The following is a 16,372-nucleotide window of genomic DNA, read 5'->3' on the forward strand; positions in this document are numbered from 1 at the left end:
ATAACTTCAAATTTTCATCTAATATCAATCCATTCTTGCATATTCTTATTTTGCCTTATTACTAGAACCACTTCGTTTCATTCCAACGTCATTAACATTCAATAATTTTACAGTGTTTCTGCAGATAGATTTTAAATTTCTTCTTCCACCAACTCTTCTCCCTGGTCTCAGATTCTGACAGTCATTTCCGCCAATTCCATGTAGTCCATTACTTGCATCTGCCATTCTTCCAGGGTGGGTAGATCTTGTGTCTTCCAATGCTTTGCAATGAGTATTCTTGCTGCTGCTGTAGCATACATAAAGAAAGTTCTATCCTTCTTTGGCACCAATTGGCCGACCATACCCAGGAGAAAGGCCTCTGGTTTCTTCAAGAAAGTATATTTAAATACCTTTTTCATTTCATTATAGATCATTTCCCAGAAAGCCTTAATCCTTGGGCACGTCCACCAAAGGTGAAAGAATGTACACTGTCCAACCATCTCATCCTCTGTCATCCCCTTCTCCTTGTGCCCTCCACGATCTGTCCTTCCCGTGAGCACTCTGGGCTGATTTCCTTAAGAATGGAGAGGTTGGATCTTCTTGCAGTCCATGGGACTCTCAAGAGTCTCCTCCAGCACCAGAATTCAAAAGCATCCATTCTTCAGCGATCAGCCTTCTTTATGGTCCAGCTCTCACTTCCATAGATCACTACTGGGAAAACCATAGCTTTGCGTGTGTAGGTCCCCAGGTCACCCCTCAAATAACTTCACACATAACACGTAATTTTAGTTTTGGTTTTTGGGCACTATTTTGGCCACAACTTGATTAAAATACAAAATCAGTGAGTGGTTGTTTAGACATTGGTTATGACTATCTGTCCCCCCGCCTGGGACAGAACTGACATCCCGGGGTCCGATCGGAAGCCAGTAGAAGGGAAAGTCAAACTTGGGGGTCATTTGAGCTAAGCGTCGGACCCACGCCGCTCACCTCAGCAGCTCCCCGAAAGCTTGCCGGCCCTGGTCCCATGACAGGGATTGGACGAAATCGTGGCAAGCCCCAGGATTCCTTTAACGGAATTCCCTTCAGCGCAACAGATGGGGCAGGCACAGCCTAGCCTGACCCCTCCACCACCAGCATATTATAGCCAATGCCTAACCGCAACCTTACAAGTTGTGACGAATTGCTGAGTAGTAGGCAAAAACCAAATGGCACAGCCAATCACCAAATGGCAAAATTCCTACTAGGCCCCTGCGCCAAGGCAGACGACCCCATGACAGGCAAAGCAAGGTCAACCGGAAAAGAGGGTGGGCGGGCTGGCCGGCGGGTGATCCGATGCACTCTGCAAAGAGAAAGAGAAACCAGAGTGCACCAATATTTAAAGACTATTGTCCCACCCACCCAATTTGCAACATACAATTTGCCCCAGCAACCCGGTTATACAATCGCAATGCCAGGCAACAACTATTAACCTGCCTGGCAACAAGAGGCCTGGCCCGGTGGCCCACACCACAAGCGTGTTACTGGAGAACACGCTTTAACGCAAAGATATATTCATAGCCGAAGAATTGATTCTTTTGAATTATGGTGCTGAAGGAGACTCTTGAGAGTCCCATGGACTGCAAGAAGATCCAACCTCTCCATTCTGAAGGAAATCAGCCCTGAGTGCTCACTGGAAGGACAGATCCTGAAGCTGAGGCTCCAAGACTTTGGCCACCTCATGAGAAGAGAAGACTCCCTGGAAAAGACCCTGATGTTGGGAAAGATGGAGGGCACAAGGAGAAGGGGACAACAGAGGACGAGATGGTGGGACAGTGTTCTCGAAGCTACCAGCATGAGTTTGGCCAAACTGCGGGAGGCAGTGGAAGACAGGAGGGCCTGGCGTGCTCTGGTCCAGGGGGTCACAAAGAGTCGGACACAACTAAACGACTAAACAACAACAACAACATATATCCATAGGGGCAAATCATGCAAGGCAGGGATAAGCAGGTGCACATCTATAAGGTGGGGACACCTGACTAAGGCAGTACACATGAAAAGGATCTAGGGGTGCCAGCGGACTGCAAACTGAACATGAGCCAAAAAAGAGCAATAATAATAATAATAATAATAATAATAATAGGCCCTTGGGTTCACTTCCAATCCTACTTTGCCATTCCATGCAGCATCACAAAATCCTGGCTTTAAAATGCAGCATCGTAGTCACACTGAAGCTGCGGTCAAAGGCAGGAAAAGGTCGGAAGGTTATTTTCCAGTCTTTGCTTGCAAGTGGGAGAGCTGCATCCTCATGTTAGCAGCCCAGCATTTGATGGTATTTGGATTTTCCCCTCCATTGCTTTGGCACGTGCGTGTGGGGGTTTTGTGTGTGTGAGAGAGAGAGACATGCGTTCGCATCCTGGCATTGAGCCTGACCTGAAACCAAAGGCCTTTCTGGGCTGATAATGCGATTCATGTAATGAGGCGAGGGACACTGAGCGGTCATTGCACTTCCGGGCATCGAGGGCAGCAGGAGGCGATGTCAGCTGGTTCACAAGTGGGGAGGGTTCATTTGGGAGATAAACAACTGCACAGGGGTCAAACAGCTCTTTGCATGAAGACGACGCCCCTTCAATTCTCCATGGAGGTACAAACTTAATAATAGCAAACTTAATAATAGCAAACTTAATAATATTAATAATTTCACTACAGTGGTACCTTGGTTCTCAAACTTAATCCATTCCAGAAGTCCGTTCCAAAACCAAAGCATTCCAAAACCAAGGCATGCTTTCCCATAGAAAGCAATGCAAAACAGATCAATCCGTTCCAGACTTTTAAAAACAACCCCTAAAACAGCAATTGAACATGAATTTTGCTATCTAACGAGACCAGTGATCCATAAAATGAAAGCAATGAACAATGTACTGCAGTCACCCAATCAATTAATCAGTAGCTGAACTGGGTTCCACACAGTCACAAAAAAAGAGCCGCAAAAACAAAAATGCAGAATAAATAGGCACTCAAAATGGAAGCGTAACACTCAAAACGGAGCACGTTCGGGTTCCGAAATAAGTCCGCAAACCGGAAGACTTATTTCCGGGTTTGCAGTGCTTGGGTTCCACGTTGTTTGAGTACCAAGGCGTTTGAGAACCAAAGCACCACTGTATTTATACCCCACCCATCAGGCGGGGTTGCCCCAGCCACCCTGGGCAGCTAAAACCCCTTTAATTGTTATTCCTGCTTCTCTCAAGACTGCAGTTGCATCTGTGAAGGAGAAGAGGGACCCCTCATTGAATTCTCAACCGTTTCACCAACCTCCTGGCCCCTGATTCCTTGTGAGAGGCTGTGATCCTCTCTGCATGGTATTTTGTGTTTGTGCTTATATCCCACCTTTGGGTGGCATACATGGCCCCCACCCCTCCTCATTTAGTCCCAACAACAAGCCTGTCAGGTAGGCTAGACTGAGAAGCAGGCAGTAACTGGCGTCCAAGGTGACCCAGTGAGCTTCATGGCTAAGTGGGGATTCAAACCCTGGTCTCCCTGGTCCTAGTTTGACACTCTAACCACTACACCACGCTGTCTCATAGAATGAGCCAATGGAATCCTGGGCTGGACTCCTTGAAGATGCTGGTGAAGATGGGTGGGGGTAGTTGTTTTGAATGCCCCACCTACATTATAGTAGTTCCCTGCATGTAATAAACTAGCAAGTCAGCATTTCCCATTGACATGAAATAGGAGCAAACAGTTGGCAAAAATGTGATTTCAGGAGCACAGCTCTTAAGCTAAGGATACCAGACTTTTTTCAAAGAATCCGGGCAAACTTTTTTTTTTAAAGGGGGGGGGGAGTTATTATTATTTTTTTTTTAAAAGAAGTAATATCTTCTCTTCTGTGGTCTCCTCTGTCGCGTGGCCTTCCTCTGGGCCCTGGCCTGCTCTCTTGGAGCGTTAGCCACCATGGAGTAGGCTCGGCTCGGGCCTGGGCTTGGCCACGTTCCCTTGCCCTCCCGGTGCTCTCCTACCTTTCTCCTGAGAGGCGGCAGTGGCGTGGCAAGGTTGGAGCTCCCCTCTTTTTCCTAATTCCTCTTTCTCTCTCTCCCTTCTCCTTCTCCTCTCCTCCTTCTCCCTGCATTGGCTCCAGGGTTTTTACTGGCCCCAGAGCGACGCTGGGCAGTTGGCCGGGCGCTCTCGTTCCTGGCTCAAATTGGGTCGTGGGGGTGTGTGTGTCTGCGGTTCCCCCTGTTGACACGCCGGGCATCCCTGGTTCCCCCTTGGCAGTGGCAGCGGCAGTCTCAGCAGCCCAGAGCCAGCCTGGTAGCGCAGTTGGCTCTGGCTGGCTTCAGGAGCTGCTCGCTGCCATGGCGCCCGCCATTTTGCCTCGCCGGAAGTCCCCATATGATGTGTCTTGTGCCGTTGAACCGATCACGCAACATTCATTCCCTACTAATAAATCTACAACACTTAAAATATAAATCCAGGGACATTAAATGAGATCTGGGGACATTCCGGGGATGGGTTTTGTAAATTTGTAAATCCGGGGACTATCCCCGGGAAATGGGCATGTCTGGTAACCATATCTTAAGCACGATGGTGGAAGGAGGGACAGGCATGGAGCCAAAAAAGGCAGGAAGTGTCTGAGAGGGCAGGAATGGAAGAATATGAATATAAGAAGCCGCAGAAGGAAGATGGCCTTCGCTGCCTTCTGTGGGAATGGGTTCCACAGTTAAAAGGACTTTCCTTTATGGGGGTCCTGAATCTTCCAGCCTTCACCTTCACGGGTTGCCCCCAAGTTCCAGTGTGACCAGCCTCCCTTGCCCTTTCTCATTGCACTCTTGGCTCGAGGTTTAAAATGCAATAACCCTGGTTTGGCCGCTGTAGCTCTCAGCAAGGAACCAGGAGGGATGGAATTAAGGTCTCGGTTCATTAAGTGAACATGGAACACAAAGCAGCAGTTTAACTGGAGGCAGTAATCGTCAGCTCATTGTCATTAGCTGGCTAAGCAGAAAGAGGAAGGGCAATGGGAGGCACAGAGCAGAACTTTGCTGCAGCCTCACGGACTAGAGAGACTAGAGGAGCCTCAGAATCATAGAATTGTGGACTTGGGAGGGACCCTGAGGGTCATCTAGCCCAACCCCGGCAATGCAGGAATTTGCAGCTGTCCCATATGGGGCTCAAACCTCCTGTGTAGGGCAGAATTCAGCATATAGTCATACCTTTGTTGCGTGTCGATGTCCCCCAAGCCACCCCTAAATAATTCACAATTCACACATAATTTTTGTTTAAGATTTTTGGCCACAACTTTATTAAAATGCATAAATGTGAGTGGTTTTTTAGGCATTGGTTCAGACTATCTGTCCCCCGCCCCGGGACAGAACTGACTTCTGGATTCCAGCGAAAGCCAGTAAGGGAAAACAATATTGGGGAGAGCATGAAGCCGGGCACCAGACCCCCCCCCCCACATGCTCCCAGGGGCTTGCGCAGCCCTAAGCTCCATTCAGGGGTACGGATGAAAGAATGGCAAGCCCCTGGATTCCTTTAATGGAATTCCCTTGCAGCAGCAGCATTGGAGGGGCAGGCCCAGCCAATCCTTACCCCTCCACCAACCAATTTTTTAACCAATGCCTGACCGCAACCTTACAAGTTGTGACGATTTGCTATGCAGGTGGCAAAAACCAAATGGCTCCAGCCAATCAGCCAATTGGACAAAATTCCTACCAGGCCCCTGGCTCAAAAGCAGGCGACCCCATGACAGGCATAGCAAGGTCAACGCAATAGCCCTGGATGAGGGAGGGTGGGCGGGTGATCCGAAGCACGCAGCAAAAGAGCCCAGCAAAAGAGCTGTGTGACTTAATTTTATAACCTTTCGTCCAACCCCCTAAATGGCAACACCAAAATTTGCCCAGTAACCCAACCACCCAATCACTGCGGATGGTCATCCAAACTAACCCACCCAGGAACAGAGGGGTGGCCTGCCAGACCCCACCGCAACACGTGGTCTCTATGAATGAGAACACGCTTTGTCAAACGCTCTGGAACTTGGATGTTTTGGCTCTCGAATATCGCAAACCCGGAAGTGACCGTTCCGGTTTGCAAACTATTTTTGGAAGCCGAACGTCCAACAGAGCTTCCGCAGCTTCTGAACATTTTGGAAGTTGAACGGACTTCCGGAATGGATTCCGTTTGACTTCCAAGGTACGACTGTATATTGGGAACAATTTGGTCTCCTAGAACAGCAGCCCTGGGTTCAACATAGGGATGGGCAAATCTATGAAAGAAGTTTTGTAAGTTCCTTTTAGATCAGCGGTGGGAACCTTGATGCAACACTTCAGATTTTGCTGGAACCCCAGTTTATACTACATTTCCTGCTAAACAGGGTGAGGCTCCGCCTAACTAAAACAGTGATTGGTCCTCGAGTGTTTTGATCCAACGCCCACTGGTTGAATACAAATGTGGCAGGGTCAATATTAATGTGACATAAAACTTGGGCAAACAAAGCACCGATTTCAATAAGTGGAGATATGTTTTTTTATTTTCACGGTCTGCATCTGTATTGGGTTTGAGTTTGTTTTTATGCACGAAATTGTTACTGTGCATGTGCTTTTGGTTGATGCTATTTTGTTAAATAGCAACGAGAGGTAAAGCCCATCCTGTGACAAGTGAGGGGGGGCATGATGTCGGGAGGGGGGCAGCCAGGAGGCAGAGCCTGGGAAGGTGAGAAATGTCATAGCCACAAAGGTCAAAGGCAATAGGAAGAAGAGGAGCAGGAAGAAGATAGCATCTCCATGCCTTTTCTTATCCTGCTCTGGGGACTTTTAGATAAAGCCACTTCCACCCTTCAAAGGAGGTGGAGTTGAGGTCTTCATGGCACCACCACACACACGGCGGCTGGGGGGATTCCTGGCCACATCATCCCCTGACAAGCCAATCGGCTGGCTCTGGGGGCATGGCCTGCCCTTTTTAAACCAGGACGTGACCGGGGATCTCCCTCTTTGCCGCCTTCCAGCTGTTCCTGCTTTTCCCACCCTCCCGCCCTATAAGGTTTTCATTCCTTGACCTTCCTATGGACCTTGGTTGGTCGCCATTGAGGGGCCTGGTAGGAATTTTGCCACTTGGCAAATTGGCACCAGCCGCTTGGTTTTTGCCTGCCTCGTAGCAAATCGCCACAACTTTCTGGGTATTGGCGGTTAGGCATTGGTATTGTTCTGTAGATGGAAAGAGGGGAGGTAGCACCATCACCTGCCCCACATATTGAAGGGTAGTCTGGTAAAGGATTCCGGGGGGCGTGGCCCTGTCCGAAGCCTGGGGAGGTGAGGGCCTAAGCCACGCCCCCTATCGGTGACCCCGGGGGAGTTCCTAGATGATGTGCATCAGCAGGACTCCCCTTACTGGTGGTTAACCCTTCCCGGACTTCAAGTGGATGGGCTGAAGTCGGATATAGTCGGTTAGGACCAATGCCTAAGCCAATACTGCTCATCACCGGTAACCAATAAAGTTGTGGCCTTATTTAGCCCATTAACCTTAATAATTGTGTCATGTGTCTTTATTTCCCTCTCAAGTATCACTTTTAAGTTCCAAAGAGATGGCCAAATGGCCCGCAAAGCAAGGCAGAGTCCTGTGGCCCCTTAAAGACTAATGCGTTTATCTTATCAGATGCCATCGATCGTGGGCACAGCGCAAAGAGGAGAGGGGAGGGCCTTCTTTCACAAAGTGCAGCCGAAAGGTCAGAGCAAGCGAGGGATTACATTGCAGAGCATCGAGGGAATCAAGGTCGTGCCACATATATATATGATCTTATCTGAGGGAGTGTGACCTAACTGGCAAAACAAGATGCATATAGAATACGAAAACAGCTCACAGAGGACAATGAGTTTCCGCAGCAAAGCAGCCCAGGCCCAGCTCAGCCTCAGCCTGACGCTGCTGTATTTGAGAAATGAACTGCAACTCAGCAGATTCGCCCTGCAGCCTCCTCCCCAAAGCCGGTTGTTTGTTTGTTTTGGATCAAGCCTGTTACTATCAAGGACAGCCGTGATGCAAAACATTTAAGCTGCATCCCAAGCGCTCGTTTTCTCTCCCCTCCTGCACACACATGCGCAATTTAGTTTTTGTTTGGTGCTACGTTATGTAATTTTGCGGTTTTATGTTGGAAACTGCCCTCTGGTCCTCGGATGAAGGGTGGGATAGAAATTGGAAGAAGAAGAAGAAGAAGAAGGAGAAGAAGAAGAAATGGGAATAATAGCACTGGTCAAGCTTACTGGGTTGTTGTAAAGACTGGGGATGAATGCAGTGATAGCTACTCTTATGTTCCCTCACTTTCTCCTGTTTTTCCAATCTTAAATTCCATTCACCATGTTGATACATCAGCTTGTGAATTTTCTTCAAAATCCTCATGAAAATTCAGCAGCATTTCACTGAACATTTCTACTAATATTCACATTTAGCTGTGCAATTTTGCCTGACATACACCTTTTCTTTGGGGCAAGCTATTCCCCACCTTGCCACCCCACTAACATAATGGATTTCTGTAATTCATTTTCACTAATACGTGTGTTTTAAGCTTGAAAAACAGGCAAACATAATTTTCTCCTGTTCTGTGCCTGTATTGGTGTTCTACTCTCTGCAAATCGATTTCCTTATGTCTTCAAACTGGAACTGCCCCCTAATTCTAAATCCTCCCATTGCTCCCCTTCTGGCAGTTTGCAAAAGATGTGCCACTTTGCAAAAGATTGCCTTTCCTTGCTTTATCCTACATATCACATGCCTGCTTTCGTTTAAGAAGGCTTAGCCTGAAGTGTGTGATGGAAGATTAATTGAACAAATCTCAGAAATGGCTTTTTGCATGTTTTGTGTTTTATCTTGTTTTTAGAATCTGTATTTATTCTTCTTTTTTTGTTACAGCTTGTATCTTTGGTAGTTTATCCAGTTCTATTTTTTCCTCACACTGCTTTAATAACCTCTGGTTGTGAAGCTGGTTAGGAACAGAAGAACACAAGAACAGACCAAGTACCCTTATTTTCCAGGGATAGTCCCAGATTTACGGAAGCCGTCCTAGTTTCCAATTTGATCCTGGAATGTCCCTATTTTCTTTTCCTTTTTTTCTTTTCTTATTTATTGATTCCAAAAAGAAAACAGTCAACAAAAACACTTTAACACATTACAAAAAGAAATAATAGTTTCATAATACATATCTTCTATGGCGACTTCCCATCACCCCAGCATGATTCCTTAGTGCTTCTTGGTTTGTTGCACTTATCTTTATCACTAATAATACATCTTAGTTTTCTTAGATTTCTACGGTTTCCTGCTTTCCTACAAAAGTCACTCCAGGCCTGCCAACGAGTTCAGGTTTTTGCAGTGCTCCCTGAGATACTTTCTATACATGTCCTATTCCCTCCTAAATGGTTGTTCAGTCAGGTCCCTTAATTTTCCCGTCATTTTTGCTAATTCTGCAAACTCTAACAGTTTAGATTGCCACTCCAGTTTAGCTGGTGTTACATCTCCTTTCCAGATTCTAGATTCTATTAGAATTCTTGCTGCCATGGTGACATAGAAAAATACCTTCCTCCCCTTTTTTGGTATATCCGTGTCTATTTAAGGGCAAGCGGGAATTGTAGAACTGAATATTGCAGGGAGTTGGACTAGATGACTCCAGGGTCCCTTCCAGCCCTGAAGTTCTATTATCCTATTATATTATATTATTCTATTATAAAAAGGTCTTCAAGAGCAGCCCCTCTGAGTGTCCCTTGTACAGTCATACCTCGGGTTACAGATGTTTCAGGTTGCGAATTTTTGGGTCACGGACTCGCCGAAACCTGGAAGCACCGTAACGGGTTACTTCCAGGTTTCGGTGCTCGCGCATGCACGGAACCACTAAATCACACTTTGTGCATGTGCAGAAGCACCAAATCACAACCCGCATGCGCGCAGACGCGGCGCTGCAGGTTGCGAACGCTGCGGGTTGCAAATGTGCTTCCTGCATGGATCACATTCGCAACCCAAGCGTCCACTGTATATGATTTGATTCCCGAATGTCCTGCTTTTCCTCAGGACGTCTCTCTTTTCATCAGAGAAATGTTGGAGGGTCTGGAGTTATGTGACCCCCAAGCCAAGGAGATAAGCAACTATACAACCTTAGAAGACAGCGGAAGGGAGACCTGTACAGTGGTACCTCAGGTTAAATACTTAATTCGTTCCGGAGGTCCGTTCTTAACCTGAAACTGTTCTTAACCTGAAGCACCACTTTAGCTAATGGGGCCTCCCACAGCTGCCGTGCCGCCGGAGCACAATTTCTGCTCTCATCCTGAAGCAAAGTTCTTAACCTGAAGCACTATTTCTGGGTTAGCAGAGTCCGTAAAATGAAGCGTATGTAACCCGAGGTGCCACTGTATAGGGAGGTTGTTTAATGTTCAATGTTTTATTATGTTTTCATATAGGTTGGAAGCCATGCAGAGTGGCTGGGGCAACCCAGTCAGATGGGTGAGGGATAAATATAACAACAACAACAACAACAACATAGGACGTCTCTATTTTCATTGGAGAAATGTTGGCAGGTATGCAAGAACAGCCTCCAGGATCACGCCAATGGCCCATCAACTTCAGCATCCACAGAGGCCAACCAGATACCTGTGGAAAACCTCCTCCTGTTTTTGGTGCAACGTGCATAAAAGGATGACAGTTCTGCTTCCCTCTGTGCCTCCACACCTGAAAGAATTTTAATCCCAGATTCATTAAAAATAACGGCGGTGATGTAGCTTACCCATTTGCAAATGGGTGCTGTCATGTGTGCCGTCCTGCACCGACTGATTATTATTATTTTTTTAAGAAAAGGACTTTTAATAGTGCTGTGCTGTTTTTGCCATTTGCATTTTAATAATTTATATATATATATATTGTTTTAATTCAATTAGAGTTTAATTGCTGTTTAGTGTTTATATCATAGAATCAGGGATTTTTTTTTAATGTTTGAAGTTTTATTCTCTTTTAAATGTTCTGTTGAAAGCTGCCCAGAGTGGCTGGGGAAACCCAGCCAGATAGGCAGGGTGGAAATAAGTTGTTGTTGTTGTTGTTGTTGTTGTTGCAGAGTTAGAAGGGACCATGAGCATCATCTAGTCCAGGGGTGGTCAACTCCCAAGAGACTGCAATCTACTCACAAAAACTGGCTGTGATCTACCCCCTTTTGGGGGGTTAGGGTCAAAGTTGTTGAGTTTTTTCAGGGAGGAGGTAAAATGTTGAGCTTTTTTTAGGGAGCCACAGTTGTTCAGCTTCTTGGGGGGGGGGGTGATCTACCAGTGATCTACCGCAGGTATCCAGTGATCTACTGGTACATCACAATCTATCTGTTGGACATGCCTGATTCTAGTCCAATGATTCTGCAATGCAGGAATCTCTTTGCCCATTGTGGGGCTCGAAACCCCCCCCCCCGAGATTGTTCTTAGTTTCTTCTATTTCATCTGTACCATTTTAATTTGCGTAAGCTGCCTTGAGTCTATTAATATTATAATAATAGTGAAGGTGAACTGAAGCAGGAAATCAAGCGAATCAGAGTTTCTGCTGTGAGCACAAAGAAACAGAGAGAAAAATGGTGCCAATATGATTTCAGTGGCTGCTCCAAATTTGTGAGAAACCAGGCAAGATTGCCATTGCAGGTGTTCGTGTTGGAGCAATACCTCAACCATGATGGGACCTGATTAGAGGCCTCCCCGTGAAGCCATCGTTAGGTAACAGCACCTCAGGTCACCTGCGGTTGGAGAAGGATATTTGCGAGATAGTAAATATTTGAGGTCCACACTCTTTGCGGCCAACAAGCCTGGCATGGAAGTGGGAGAGGCCTTGACATTTGCAAGGGGAAATGCAAATCTGGGACATCTTTGGTTGTGTTTTGCATAGCGAATGTCAGCCCAGCGCAAATCCCCAGCTGCCTTGATTAGGAATTTCAGTGAACCCGAACTGCTATTCAAACCATGCCAGGGAGCCTGATGCAGAGAGACAGGCACAGAGGAACAGCCTCTGTTTCTTTCATTTAAGACACCCCAGCGGAAAACAGGAGGGATACAGCCAAAGAAATTCCACGGAGAGAGAGGAGAGACACATCACCAATCCCACCAGCTGCCCCATCAGCTGTTTTAGGCAAGATCCCTCGCTGGCAACTCTGGGAATCTGGAGTCTCCAATGGGCAGCCAGTTGCTAACCCCCGATACAAATTGATTCGTGAGTCATCGACTCTGCCTTTGATCTACTTCCATGTCACGGCCATATTTCTTGGTCCTTGGCTATGCCAGGACCACAAACACGATGGTTTCCATGGCCAAGACAGCTGGCAAAGTTCATCCAGCAGCCTCTGCCCATCTCTAGACAAGATTTCTAATGCAATTCTGGGCTGCGATAACGGAAGCTACAGTCTCCAGATCAATGATGTGATGGTCCTGACCAGTGCTTTGAAAAAAAAAATAAAATGTTTAGGGGTACTCTCATTTTCCTACTCATATTGAAATACTGCCCCTCATTGAGGCCAAACTTAGATTCACAAAATGTTTAGGGTATGCGTACCCCTGCGTACCCCTATGGAAAAAAAGGACTCATCCTGACTCCCGGTCTGTTATGCCTTGGTCAGACCCCACCTGGAGTCCAGTGTCCAGTTCTGGACACCACAATTTAAGAAGGATGTTGACAAGCTGGAATGTGTTCAGGGGAGGGTGACCAAGATGATAATAATAATAATAAAAAATAAAATTTTATTTGTATCCTGCCCTCCCCAGCCGAAGCTGGGCTCAGAGCAGCTAACAACAGTAAAAGTAACACAGTTTACATAAAATCACAATCAGTTAATTGAAATACATTCTAAAATCAGTTCATTCTATAATCAATTCAGAATCAAATTAATGGCAACCATTGGGCTAGAGTTAGAATCATAGAATAGAATCATAGAATCATAGAGTTGGAAGAGACCACAAGGGCCATCGAGTCCAACCCCCCGCCAAGCAGGAAACACCACCAGAGCACTCCTGACATATGGTTTTCAAGCCTCTGCTTAAAGACCTCCAAAGAAGGAGACTCCACCACACTCCTTGGCAGCAAATTCTACTGTCAAACAGCTCTTACTGTCAGGAAGTTCTTCCTAATGTTTAGGTGGAATCTTCTTTCTTGTAGTTTGGATCCATTGCTCCTTGTCCGCTTCTCTGGAGAAACAGAAAACAACCTTTCTCCCTCCTCTATGTGACATCCTTTTATATATTTGAACATGGCTATCATATCACCCCTTAACCTCCTCTTCTCCAGGCTAAACATGCCCAGCTCCCTTAGCCGTTCCTCATAAGGCATCGTTTCCAGGCCTTTGACCATTTTGGTTGCCCTCCTCTGGACACGTTCCAGTTTGTCAGTGTCCTTCTTGAACTGTGGTGCCCAGAACTGGACACAGTGCTCCAGGTGAGGTCTGACCAGAGCAGAATACAGTGGCACTATTACTTCCCTTGATCTAGATGCTATACTCCTATTGATGCAGCCCAGAATTGCATTGGCTTTTTTAGCTGCTATGAGGATTTTTTTAGTTCTATGAGGATTACAGAAGGAGAGGGGGGGTCAGGCTGAGTCCAAACCAAAGGCCTGGTGGAACATCTCCGTCTTGCAGACCCTACAGAAAGATGTCAAGTCCCACAGGGCCCTAGTCTCTTGTGACAGAGCATTCCACCAGATCGGGGCCACGGCCAAAAAAGCCCTGGCTCTGGTTGAGGCCAGCCTAATCTCCCTGTGGCCCAGGACCTCCAATATGTTTTTATTTGAAGACCGTAAGGTCCTCCGTGGGACATACCAGGAGAGGCGGTCCCGTAGATATGAGGGTCCTAGGTCGTATAGGGCTTTAAAGGTTAAAACCAGCACCTTAAACCTGATCCTGTACTCCACCGGGAGCCAGTGCTGCTGGTATAGCTGATGAAGGGTCTGGGAACCAAGCCTGATGAGGAACAGTTGAAGGAGCTGGAATGTTTAGCCTGGAAAAGAGGAGACTGAGAGGAGATATGAGAGCCATCTTCAAATATCTCAAGGGATGTCACATGGAAGATGGAACAAGCTTGTTTTCTCCTGCTCTGGAGGATAGGTCTCGAACCATGGCTTCAAATGACAAGAAAGGAGATTCCAACTAAACACCAGGGGAAACTTTCTGAAAGTAAGAGCTGTTCAACCATGGAATGGTCTCCCTCGGGAAGACTCTCCTTCCTTGGAGGTTTCTAAGCAGAGGTTGGATGGCCATCTGTCGTGGATGTTTTAGTTGAGATTTCTGCATTGCAGAGGTTGGACTAGATGACCCTTGGGGTCCCTTCCAACTCTGCAATTCCAAACAATGGATTCAAATGAGAAGAAAGGATATTCCAGCTAAACATTAGTTGGGACTTTCTGATGCCAAGAACAATAGTGGAATGTGCGACCTCGAATGCTGGTGGGCTCTGCTTCATTCATGTTTTTAAAGCAGAGGCTGGATCTGTCATGGATGCTTTAGTTGAGATTCTTGTCTTGCAGGCGGTTAGACTAGATGATCCTTGAGGTCTCCTCCAACTCTACAGTCCTTTGAGAATGCTGACCGAAGGAGACCTCCGGAAGTTCACCAAACCGTTTGCAGTGATGGCCCAGGATCCCGCCCCCCAGCCTCCCACTTTATCACCTCCATCTCCCCCTTCCTTTACACCCTCCAGGAAAAGGAGGAAACCAATTCAACTTAGCATGACGAGAGGACAAATGGTTATTTCTTAGGGTGCCAGAGTTTTGTGGGTGCAGAACACTCATAATTCTTGGGTTTAGTAAAAGTTCAAATTCATTGAGGTTTGATTGAACTGTGCTAAAGGCCGCTGGATGCAGTTGCTGTGAGGAGCTGGGCCAACCTGGCAGGGTGAGCTGAATTTAAAGCATTAGGAAACAAAGATGGCCCATCAAGGAAACCATCATAAGAGAGTGAAGACTGTCAGGCGAGGAGGGGAGCGTTGCCTCCTCCAGCTGTGTGCTGGTGGGCAGAGACCACAGGGGCTCGGATTTCAGGGTGAATAATGTAAGTGAAGAGGGAAACAGTGTTCATTTTGCAGGTGCTTTGGAGAGCAGGATGGAGGGCGGAGCAGGATCTGGGCTGGCTGGGGCAGCCTGTTTTATGCCGCAGAGAGGATCAGACATGATGTTTGACATTTCTCAGAATCTGACGCTGCAGCGATGGGAGGAACACGACGTTCCTGAGATGCAAATGCTCTGCACTTTCTCCATCTAATGCAGGTTGTAAATATGTGCAAATAAACCATATATCTTAAAGACACCACAGGCTCCACTGTGCCTCAGTGGCTCAAAGGAAACACAGGCCCTGGTAAGCGTACCAGGACCCTGGAATCTTGCAACGCTCAGAGATTTGGGTGGTGTTGGACACTATGATTTATCTCCTGCCTTCCTATGCAAGGAAAAAATATCAGCGACGTTCTCCCTTCTTGCTTTTGCAGGACCAAAATAAGAATAACAAGAACAGTCAGGTTTTGGCGATCTCTTCGTTGCGCAGAGACAGAAGAGCAGTTTGCTTCCTCTTGCTGTGAGTGTAATGACAGCTTCTCCTGGTGATCAGATCAGCCCTTGTGTTATCCCATTGACCTTCTTAACCGCACTGTGCTCCTTGGCAAAGAGGAGACATTTGTGTGAGCTGCTCTGTGCTGAACAGGTAGTGGCTGAAGGATACTGTCAGCACAACAGATGCCTAAGAGATGACAGAACAAGCTGTGGATATCAGAATCAGCAAGGCTGTCCCCCCCCCCCAAAAAAGCCCAGAGTCCTCTTTAAGCCGATAGAAGAGAAAGCATCGAGTCAAATCTGGTGACAGAGTTCAGATCAAAAATGTGGATTGCATTCAGACATGGGAACTATCTAATTAGTACTCCTGGTTTCAATGCTGGTGCTTCTGTCCCTGATGTTCTTTTCACACTGCAGTACCTGAAAGTGTGGGTTTTTGATTTTCTGCTAAAGGCAAATTCCATGCTAGGGGTCATTAGGAAAGGAACTGGAAATAAAACTGTCACTATCTTGATATCAGTATACAAAACGACGGTGCGACCGCATTTGGAAAACCATGTGCTGTTGTAGTCGCCTCGCCTCAAAAAGGATATTGTAGAGTTGGAGAAAGTTCAGAACAGGGCCACCACAAAGTTCAAGGGGGTGTAAAGACTCCTTTAGGAGGGAAAGTAGCAGTGTTTGGGAACTTTTAGTTAAGAGAAAAGATGAGCGCTCATCAAGGCCTGGGTCCAAGTGGTTCTGCCCCTGGCCTGTTGCGTTCCCCCCTGGAAAAGCTGCGCTTTAGCCCTAAGTCAGGGGAAAACGTCAATCCAGAGAAAACGTGATTCATGTTGGCTCACATGCAGAAGTAAACACTTTCCCCAGGGGAAAGTGGTGGGTCAAAGGGGAATCTGGATGAGCC

The sequence above is a fragment of the Podarcis erhardii genome (assembly GCF_964252035.2).
Source record: "Podarcis erhardii genome assembly, chromosome: 5".
Taxonomy (NCBI): domain Eukaryota; kingdom Metazoa; phylum Chordata; class Lepidosauria; order Squamata; family Lacertidae; genus Podarcis; species Podarcis erhardii.